The sequence below is a fragment of the Cuculus canorus genome, chromosome 7, assembly GCF_017976375.1.
Source record: "Cuculus canorus isolate bCucCan1 chromosome 7, bCucCan1.pri, whole genome shotgun sequence".
NCBI lineage: Eukaryota > Metazoa > Chordata > Aves > Cuculiformes > Cuculidae > Cuculus > Cuculus canorus.
In genome coordinates, this window is record NC_071407.1 from 36,935,480 (window position 1) to 36,944,773 (window position 9,294).

A 9,294-nucleotide genomic window follows, 5' to 3' on the forward strand; every position below is an offset into this window, starting at 1 on the left:
TATAAGCCCTGTTGCTAGAGAGCTTTCCTTCATCAGTTGGATTTCTCTGGGATTAAGATATATATTTCAACACAACAAATCCCAAACACAGTAAAACAGGCTTTGCAACCCCCAGTTTTCCGAGCAGCTCTTCTCTCATTGTTCTGTGCTACTTCCTTTGGACTGGAGACATCTAAACACCTTTTTGCATGGGGCACAATGCCAGCTCTGCCACCCAAGGTTCTGTATCCACTAGTGCATCCAGCCTTTTTCAGGACACATGTCATGGTGGGATGTCCTATTTCCAAAACCGGTGGGATTTCAGACTTTTCCTCTTAGTCCAGGCATCAGTCTCAGTTCTTGCAGCAGTGCTGGCATGCTGGGCTGATCTTTTTCGGTCGTTAAGGGTAAGGCAGGAGAGCTGCTGTCGCAGGACCTGGGGAAACATGACTACTTTCTCTTTTCCTTTGTTCCCTGGACCATTAATCAATTAGCAAATCTAGCCTCACAGAGAGAAAACTCCCTTTTTGTGGCTCCTGTTGGAAAGCGTGAGTGGCTGCAGCAAATTCAGGCAGTATTTTTAGCACTATTTAAAAAGAAAAACCCCGCAACCACGAGTAATATAGATAATTGTTCTGGAATTCAGTCGTTTTCATAGAGTTGACTGTTAGATGGCTTCCTGTTAATCATGAACGCTGTGCTACAAAGAAAAGGAAAAAAGGGGGCAAGACTGCATTTTATTCAGATGTTTATACTGAAATCGGGACCTTCAGAGATTCTTATTTCATCCTCATTTTTGACCAAACCTTTAACAATGCTACGTTGTTATCATGGTCACAGAATCAGGAACACCACACCATTAGAAAAGAAAGGTACTGCTTTTATCTTAAATCAGAGCAATGCTTTCATTTGATTTCCCTCTCACCAATGAACACTGTCATTTATTTTAAGTTTCTATTAAAGCTCTAAAATGTCGAGGCAAGAAAAAGTACTTTTGTGTCTAGCAAATCCCATATTGAGAAGAAAAAAATTATAATACTGCTTGACGGTTCCATGACTACTTCTACACACGGTTTATTTGCCAGCTACTGCAGGCAGATTCCACGGCTTTGCTCTAGTCAACAAAAAGCAAGATGAATACAGAAGCTTTTATGTCCCAAACATGGGCTTTGCTTCACTTTTGAGTAATTTGCTTGGAAAAGAGAGAATCTGTTTCCCCGTTCAAGGGATGTCTCCCATGCTGGGATTTTTATTGACAGGAGGAAAGGTGGTATTCACAGCGGGACCCTTCACTCTTCCCCCACCGCTTTTGTACCCTGAGCCTGTCCCTTTGTAGCCCTTTCGGGGAAACCTGGTTACTGTTTCCATGAATGAGATAACGAAACTGTGTTTATCCCCTCGGGATCAATACATCTCTATGTTTGAATGTGTTGAGTCACTCGACCACATCTAATGAAGTCTGCTTTGCACCAGTATCCTCCGGCACAACCGCTCCTTCTGAAGAATATCAGCCTTTGAAAAGACTGGATAAGTATATCCACTCTTTTCCCTTAATAACCCAAACAGGTTGTTACTAAAGAGACTGCTTTCCTTTAGGGTATCAGCTTGCTTTTCAAGCTTTTGGTATTATATTTCCTCCCTCCAGGCTTCAAGAAACACACACATACATATAGGTATGCATATATAACATAAAACATTCACCATATTCTTCCTAAAAACAGACACTTGAAGATTTGTGAGCCACCACCAGCTCTTTGCTGGGCTGAGACGCGCTGCAGAATGGGGTCTGATTGGGCAATGCAGCATAAAGCTTTAGTTCCTTTGCTTTCCAGGGTGTAGGTTGTTTTTTTTCCAGCTTAGGTTGTCCCTTAAAAAGTGGGAACTCGACGATATTTGCAGGAAAGCAAGGTAAATTAGAAGTCATGGAAAAGCATTGCACACTCTGCAGCACGTGAGCTTTGGGAAATTATTTCAAGTATAAATAGGCGATTTTTTTGCTCAGTCATTTTTGTCGGGTAAGCGGCTTCTCTCTTCAAAATACCCTTCCCCTCTCGCACGGCTTTTGTAGCTACCAAACGCATGCAACGTGCCCCCAGAAATTCCTTTCTGAGGATGAAGGACACCTGATGCAGAGCCTAATCTCCTTCCCCCCTGTTTAATTAGCAGCAGCATGTGCCAGATGCTTTGAGGCCAATCTCCCTTCTGTGCCTGCTCTCACCCAAGCCTCCTATTCCACCAAGGGAAAGTAACTTAAGAGAACATGACGTACACACCGCACAGAAAGCCCACTGGTTTGAAGACATTAGGGAAAATTTGGTTTTTTAGGAGCAATGATTGCCGTTCAAATGGAGACTGGCCTTTTGCAAAGAGAAGGAGGAATAAGAAGTAGGATGGAAAGATCTCTAATGATTAGCCCAGAAGGTTGTGCTTTAACAAATTGAGGCCTAATTATTGCAGAGAAAATCCATCCTACTCCCTCTCACCTTGGCTGCCTTTGCTTTTCTGGCAACCACCGATGATCGGCAGGGAGAAAGCAGTAAAAAAAAGATCCTTGCTGTTGCCGGTGGGCAGATATTACACAGAATCTCCCAAGGAGCCCTTATCTCTCCACCTTGCTCATTAAAAACCGAAGTGAGCAGTGTGGTGCTCTGCCGGTGTGTGGGTCGAGCCACATAGAGCAGGGGGGTCCCTGCACCCTCAATCCAGCCCCACCGGTGTCGGACAACACCCAAGACGTGAATTTGATGGTGAGACACCACGGGGGGGGGTGGAGACGCACGATGTAGCTGCTCATTCCCCATCCTAGTCGAAAGCCCCATTTTGCAGGGGGGCCGGTCCCCACACCCCACTCCTCATCGAAGGATGAGTGACCGCGTACCTGAGCAATTTTGGAGATCACCGCCCGGGAAAAAGGTCTTCTTGATTACGGAGAGTTTGCGATGTGTTGCTCCAGTTATTCCCTAATCATCATATCAAACTCCAAAGGTTCAGCAGTCCTGGGGCTGGTTTACAGTCCCAGCGGGTTAAACGTTAACCTGCTCTATCTTCCAGCTCCCTGCAGGCCTTTGACCAGATAGCTGGGTCATTGCCGCTCCAACGGCACCTACCCAGACCCATTTTTTTGGTAAATAAATGCAAAAGACTGAAGTCAGAGAGCAGTTTAAGGGCTAACCTCGCGCTACCATTTTGACACCAGTTCGTTTGCTCCACTCCAAAGGCTTTCCCGGCTCATCTGTCTGCTTTGTCACTGCTTCTCTCAGCTGAGACACTGGGGCAAGGGACACAGACCGGTGCTGATCCTGTCTCCAACAGGAGGCTTTGGCTTGCTGGAGGAAGACAGCAGGAGCGAGAAATCTCTCTTGCTGGTGGCCTGAGTGCACGTAGCCTGCAAATTGTGGGTTTGCAGGAATCCCTATGAAATCATTGTCTGAGAGAAGACTATGCAGACAACATAGGTTTTGGGGAGGGTTTGTTGCACTTAGAAAAGTCTGCAAGGAAATTCAGTCATGATGAATCTCTGTGGTGGGAGGCTTTCAGGTGTGGCAACCTCTGAGCGTCCAAACACTGCGGTCCTCAGGGGTATTGTGCTGCACTTGTTGATGCAAGGGCAAAATTGAATGCTTGCCTCTGCTAAAATCCTTCTGGATCCTAATAGTAATGAAATGGGTAATGATGGTTTCGTGGAGTAATTTCTTATATGATGTGTAAGCTTAGTATCCCAGCATAAGGAGCCTTCCCTGCAATCGCTTCCTGCCGTGGGCTTCCCTCGCCTTGATGCTGGACCATGACCATACTACAGACTGTATTTTGGCCACCCAAAAGCTGACCCCCCTCTAACAGCCTTTGCCTACATCGATGCCGAACTACATTAAAGGCAGTCTCAGGCCCCGTTTTGAGGTGTGTTAAATGAAGCTTTTACAATTAGGTGTCACTGACGCTTCAGGTTTGGAAAAGTGCCATGCTGATGTTTGCTCAGCTTTTAAAGCGTTAGGTGTTCCTGAGCACTGGGTAGATAACGGGGGTCTGGTTACCTCGACATGAGCAGCATCTCACTCCTCGCTCAGCGCAGCTGCTGTCTCACTCGGGCACTGCTGCGTTCACCCATTTCTTGGCCCAAATATGCCATTGTTCCAGAGAAAATGGAAAATTCTGGTTGACAGCAGTGTGCCCAGGTGGCCAAGAAGGCCAACGGCATCTTGGCTTGTATCAGAAATGGGGTTACCAGCAGGTCCAGGGAGGTGATTCTCCCTCTGTACTCGGCACTGGTGAGACCGCACCTCGAATACTGTGTTCAGTTCTGGACCCCTCACCACAAGAAGGATATTGAGGCTCTGGAGCGTGTCCAGAGAAGAGCAATGAAGCTGGTGAGGGGCTGGAGAACAAGTCTTACGAGGAGCGGCTGAGAGAGCTGGGGTTGTTTAGCCGGGAGAAGAGGAGGCTGAGGGGAGACCTTATTGCTCTCTACAACTGCCTGAAAGGAGGTTGTGGAGAGGAGGGAGCTGGGCTCTTCTCCCAAGTGACAGGGGACAGGACAAGAGGGAATGGCCTGAAGCTCCGTCAGGGGAGGTTCAGGTTGGATATCAGAAAAAAATTCTTCACAGAAAGGGTCATTGGGTACTGGAACAGCTGCCCAGGGAGGGGGTCGAGTCGCCTTCCCTGGAGGTGTTTAAGGAACGGGTGGATGAAGTGCTGAGGGACATGGTTTAGGGAGTGTTAGGAATGGTTGGACTCGATGATCCAATGGGTCCTTTCCAACCTTGTGATTCTGTGATTCTGTGAAAATGTCTGCCCTACAGTATCCACCTTTCTGCTGAACTCAGGGGTTCAAATGCAGATTTTGGAGCATATTTAAATAAAACCAAACCAACCCGCCCCAGTGATGTCTGCCTACCACTGAGTGTAGTATTTAGAGAGCTTTTAGGGTCTGTTGCTTCTCCTGACCCTCTGGGCAGAGCTTGGGAGTGGCAGGCAGATATAATTCAATGTTTTATCCTATCAAAAGGATTTTTCTGTCTTTAGCACAGCATCTTGTCACATCTGTCACAAGGAATTGGTGAGATTTGATCACAGATGACAATAGATTTCAGACTCAATGCCAGCTGAGCACCTCAGACTCCATAGGGAAGTGATTTGAAATAATTCAGCAGTCAAAGGCCGTTGCTTTAAAATTGTGACAGTGGGAGGAGAAAACCATCTCCAAACAATGAAGTGTCATGCATCTTCCTGCGACCATCCCTCAAACTGAGTCATGAAAGTCTCTCGGGGGTAGAAAAAGCAACATGAGATGTTACCCAAGTGCAGGGATCAGAGGAGTCTGATGGTATGTAAGCAAGACCTGAAAGTCTTGCTGGGGAAGAAAGGGCATCTGCTCATTAGATGAAATGCAAGTGGACAACAGGATTAGATGTGTAGACAGAAGACTTAGGCATGAAAAGCCAGTTGTCAAGCCCCATTTTAAGGTATAAACCAGATTGGCCCATGGGCATTGGGGAAGCATGACACGGGCCTCCCCACCCACACAGGAAAAAAAATTCTTCCTAATATCTAATCTAAATCTCCCTTCTTTCTGCTTAAAACCCCTCATCCTATCACTGCACTCTCTGATAAAGAACTGCCAGGTGAGGGATGTTCACCTCCTGGCCCATCATCAGCTGCGCTGGGAGTGTTCATCTCCATCATGCCTAGGAAGGGGATGTTTCCAGTATCTTGATTGTCCCCTTAACTTTCTGTATGGGAGCTTTTTCCTCTAAATCCTTGAGCTGGGAGTGGGTCCATCTCAACCACATCCCCTCTTTGACTCTCCCAGTTTTCTCGGATGTTTTAACCAAGATGGTGCAGCTGCGCTGGATCTGCAAGACGCCCCAGAGCCCATTAAGCTGGGCCTGTAGAAGCTGAGCTTCAGGCAAGAACAAGAAAGTCCTGACTGGAGATCCAGCTGCAGCAGATTTGGAAGAACTGGCTGCTAAGTGATGAGAAGATAAAGAGTTTGATCCATCCCAGGAGCACACCTGCTTTAATATGGAGAGTGGGATTTGTATGGGAATGTCTGCTATGCAGTGAGAAGCACAACAGAAACTGTCCCAAGAGTGATGGGGTATTTTTCTGTGGTAGGGTAGAGAGCTATGGATGCAGATATGCTTTCTGAAAGACTGATCTGGCTTTGGGAACTTGGTTAGCGAAGGATCCTGGAGCAGAAGCTTCTGTGTATCTCTGTGTCTGGAGATGTAGGATAATGCTGGAGGTCCTTGTCCCTGGAGGCTACAAGTGTTTTTCACATAACCTAGTCACTCATGTTCAAACCTTTGCTGGGGGCTGAGCTTTAGGCAACACAGGCCTCATCTTAATTTTTGATGCTTGGAGTTGTGATCTATGATCTACCTTCTCAAGTCTTGAAATAACATAAAAATGGTGACGAGGTTGAGTTTTAATAGATCAGCTGTAGCATAGATGCGTCTGTGATGCCAACACATTCTCCCTTGCCTGGTGGCGTTGCGGTTGTCTCCCGAGTCCTCTGTTTGCTCCACTTGGTGTGGACACTTGGGTTAGGCTGACCATGCTGTGCCCCAGGTGTGTGGACACTTGGGTGCAGTGGTCCTCTGGTTAGTGCTGTGTCCACTGCAGAGGGGTGGTCTGCTGGAAATGGAGGAAGAAATGGGCTGTTCCTAGAAGTACCTTGAATTTCCCCAAGCAGGGTACAGGTAGAGTAGGGAACATACCTGTTATTAGAGAGGGTTACATACGCATGAGTCAAAGATTGTGTTAAACACCATTACAATTCATTATAGTTATATAAACACTGCTTTGCTCCCTTTCTGAAGAATAAATCTGCGTATTGTAATGCTACTGTGGTCTATAATTAAAAATAATTCAAGTCTTAATGGTTTCAAAAAACAATCCCATATTTTAGCAGTCTGAAGCATTCCCTACTAGAGAATTGCTTCTAGGCCATAAATTAATTTATAGGGGATCAAATAGCCTGCCTATACTTATGTGTATACACACACATGTATGTATGAACAACTTGCTCTCTATTTAAACGCTGCCATCAGATGGAATACACACTCTCCTAAAAAATCAGCATGAATGAGGTTTCTGCATCCCCATTCCTGGGGCTGGGGGATCTCTAGCCTCTCACATGGCCGCTTTTCTCTTGTTGAACCCAAGACATTTCAGGTTTAATTGTGTCAATGCTTAGGGATATGATTTAGTAGAGGACAGGTACAGATGGAATTCATGATCTCCAAGATCTTTTCCAAGCTAATGATTCTATGGTCGAAGAGAAGTGGCAGCGATTTGTTGCTGGGTCCTCGTGCCCATGGGGCATTGGATTGTGCCGTTGCCAAATAAAATAGAATAAATTATAAAACTTTTGTGCGTCTATGGCTTCAAGATAAATCAGTGGTTTTAAGTACTCCCTTCATTTATGATAGTTTGAAAGGAGCTGTGTTTGTTTAAGGTCCATGTTTAAATATTTATCAAATATTGACATTACTCTGGTCCATAAATATTTTCCTGTTCCTTTGCTTGCAAGTCCAGTGTCTTCCGTGATTCAGGGCAGCCCTGCAGAGAAGGACTTGGGGTGCTGGTTGATGAGAAGCTCGACATGGGCCGGCAACATGTGCTCACAACACAGAAGGCCAACCGTGCCCTGGGCTGTATCAAAAGAAGCGTGGTCAGAAGGTTGAGGGAAGTGATTCTGCCCCTCTATTCCCCTCTTGTGAGACCTCATCTGGAATACTGTGTTCAGTTCTGGAATCCTCAATGTAAGAAGGATATGGAACTGTTGGAACGGGTCCAGAGGAGGGCTACAAAGATGATCAGAGGGCTGGAGCACCTTCCCTACCAGGACAGGCTGAGAGAGTTTGGGTTGTTCAGCCTGGAGAAGAGAAGGCTCTGAGGAGACCTTATAGCGACCTTCCAGTACATGAAGGGGCTACAGGAAAGCTGGAGAGGGACTGTTCACAAAGGCTTGTGGGGATAGGATGAGGGGCAATGAGTATAAACTGGAGAGGGGCAGATTTAGACTGGACATTAGGAAGAATTTCTTCACCATGAGAGTGGTGAGGCCCTGGCCCAGGTTGCCCAGGGAAGCTGTGGCTGCCCCATCCCTGGAGGTGTTCCAGGCCAGGTTGGATGGGTCCTTGGGCACCTGATCCAGTGGGAGGTGTCCCTGCCCATGGCAGGGGGTTGGAACTGGATGATCTTTAAGGTCCCTTCCAACCCAAACTATTCTATGATTCCGTAACGCAGTGCATGAGCCTGCTACAATTACAACTTCTGCAGTGGGATGGGTCTTCTGCAAGTTCTAATGATGGGTATCACAAGGGGAAAAGTATAAATAACTGTTTTGTAATTGCATGTGTTCCCTGGGGCAATTTCAGTCTGAATAATCACAGTGCAGAAGCTGAGCCCTGTACATCAGCACGGGTAACTGTACCATCAAGTGCATGAAGTGTGCTCATTACTAATTTGTCTACTCAATATTGGTTCCTAATATCTGTGTCAGAAAGTAATTGCAAAAAAAAGTCATTTAAAACAGGAGCTGGTGGAGACACTGGTGATGAAAATGTTTTTGTCTCCTTGTTATGAGAAGTGTGACTTTGGCAAACAAACCTTCAAAAGACGTCACTAGACTCTTGGGAAGTTAACTGGAAGTTATGTTCAGATTTTTTTTAATTACACTGAAAATTTCCCAGCCTGTTTCCTGACTTTTCCCCCCGCTTCTGTTCATGTAGCTTCTTCATATTTATGGTATGACCTCAATTCGGTCTTGGAAAAAGACAGGTTTATCATGGGCTTAATAATACCAAGTACTTTAATAATAAGTAATAGTTATTTCATTTTTTCATAAAACAAAGTCCTCCTACTTAAGTAAGAGTATATGAAGGCAAACCTTGAAGCCATAGGTTTTAGGGTTTATGTAACATAGCTAAAACCAATAACTCCTTTCTCCAAAATGTTGATGTCCTTCGTAAAAAATAAAGGTGATTATTTCATCATTCTCAGTGGTCGTGGCTTTCATGAAATGGAAGGAAAAAATATTTATTTGAAAAGGATACTTCTGAATACATGCTTTATGTGCAAAATAAAAGAGCTGTGACAATGAAAATGAAGATCTGGGTGAATATTTCCATATTACGGGAGAATAAGTGCAGTTGAAACCTTAGTTTTATTTTATGGTGATTTTTCTCCTAAAAAACGTAAGCTGACATTAGATTTATTTGATTTGTGAATTACTTTTTTAAGCTTTGACTTCCAAACCAGCTCCTATTTCACCTTAAGTATGTTCTGCAGTAATAAGATGTTCTAATAGTA

At 45.3% G+C, this 9,294-nt stretch overlaps 1 protein-coding gene across 3 annotated transcripts in view; it reads right to left on the reverse strand.

The window, feature by feature from the left end:
* Window positions 1-2,990, reverse strand: part of A1CF (APOBEC1 complementation factor) — a 31,680-nt gene extending 28,690 nt beyond the window's left edge. For 2 of the 3 annotated variants that reach the window (XM_054071998.1, XM_054071999.1), the window contains exon 1: window positions 2,858-2,990. The gene's annotated coding sequence lies outside the window, so the exon portion shown is untranslated. The remainder of the gene's footprint in view (window positions 1-2,857) is intronic. The other variant, XM_054072000.1, reaches the window with a different exon arrangement.
* Between the last annotated feature and the right edge of the window lie 6,304 nt (window positions 2,991-9,294).